Below are 1,899 nucleotides of genomic sequence, written 5' to 3' on the forward strand. Positions count from 1 at the left end.
GGTGCCAGGCGTGTTCTTGGGGAGCCCATGAGGGCCAGGGTGGGAGGAAGGGGGGGACTGAACGGGTTATTTGGTCAACCAAGATTTAGGAGATGCCCACTAGTATGCCTGGCTGGTTGGAGGAATTTGTGTCCCTCCGTCCTTCACTGATGTCTTACTGACTTGACTCCCACTGGTATTGGGTTCCACTCTTCAAGGTTAGGAGAATAGCTGAGTTAAGCAAGCTCTTGGCAAATCCAAGGCCTTAACAAGCTTGGAAGTCTTGGGTATGGCCTTAGAGAGAAACCAGTTGTCTCATAGATGACCAGAGAGAGACTCCTCTCCAGACCTGCTGCAGGGGGATGCCTTTTTTGGCAACAGCAGCTCCTGAAAGACCATCAACCACATCTGTAAGAAGTACTCACAGAATCGCAGGGTCTTGAAGTATGGAGATACCTTTGGGTCAAGGCCAGGAAGACTTCTCGAGCACTTGCCATATAGTACAGTGATGATAATAGCTCCTATTTTTATGGAATGCTTTCAGATTTTCAAAGTGCTTTACAAAGATTTCACTTGATCTCAAGAACTCTGTGAAATAAAGTCCTTTTATTATCTTGATTTTATGGATGAGGAAACAGGTGGGCACAAGTTAGATGGCTTGCTCTAGGAGTGTCTGAGGCAGGATTTGAACTCAGGCATCTCAGTTCCAAGTCCAGTGAGCCACCAAGCTGGGCCACCTTGTCCATAGCAATCAACAAGCATTTATTGAGTGTTTGCTGTATGCACATCCACACTGTGTCCATAAGCGATGCTGGAATGATTCACGAGTAACCCTTTGCTCTTGAGCAACCTTTCCCCATTCAGGTTTTAATTTCTTTAGCTATAAATTGAGAGGCCAGACTCCATATTCTCTTTGACCCCTTTCAGCCATCTATGGCTCCCAATACAATATGAAATGTGCTAAAAAATTATTCAGCTCAGTTTAAGAATGCAGGGCTGGTTTCTAGGAAGAAGGAAGATAAGGATTAGTCTTGGAGGGCTTCATGGAAAAGGGGAAGCCTGAGGTAAACCTGTACCTTCTGGACAAGTAGTATTTAAATGACAGAGGGAGGGGCAGGCACAGAAGTGGGGTGAGAAATGATAGGATGCCATGATTGGAAGGAACTTTCAGGGCCATCTAACCCTCTGGTATGAGCAAATGTCTGGTTTTGATTTGAAGTCACAGAAACATCTAGATCTGTGATAGTTATTTTCAATGACATGTGACCACATGCAGGCTCAGCATGCCTCGGGGCCGGGAGTCACCCAGGGAGCTGTGCCAGCTGGCTGGGGAGGGGTGGGGTGGGGCCAGGCAGGGTTCTGGCCCATGTTCAGTGGAGGAGTGCCTGGAACCCATTACCAGACACTTTTAGCACCCTTAAAAATATAGCAATGGCTTTACTCACAATTTTTTCCTCTGTGTACTTTTGTGAGACCTAATTCTCAGTGTTAAATAATATCAAACCCAACAAAAGAAACAGATTGACAGATGAAGTTAGTAGCACTTGCTTGGGCTTGAAGTATATAAAATATCAACCTTCAAGTGAAGATTTAGCCAATGAAATTCAGCAACAAAAAAGTCGCTAATAGTTAAAGAATCCCCCCTCCCCCTCACTTGTCTTAGTTCACGGTACCCCACACAAGTTAAATAATATCAATATATAATAAATAATATCAAGACCAACAAAAGAAACTGACTGACAGATGAACAAAGAAGTCACTAAGCAGGTAAGTTAAAGAATTCATTTTGGGTTTATCAAATACAGTTATATATTGCAATTATACATTTTTACTATTTAAACTATAATAGCATGAAATTGTGGCTTTTTTCTCAGTGACACACCACCCGAGTTATGCTCAGTTTTTTGGCGAACTTTGACA

The sequence above is a fragment of the Monodelphis domestica genome, chromosome 5, assembly GCF_027887165.1.
Source record: "Monodelphis domestica isolate mMonDom1 chromosome 5, mMonDom1.pri, whole genome shotgun sequence".
Taxonomy (NCBI): Eukaryota; Metazoa; Chordata; class Mammalia; order Didelphimorphia; family Didelphidae; genus Monodelphis; species Monodelphis domestica.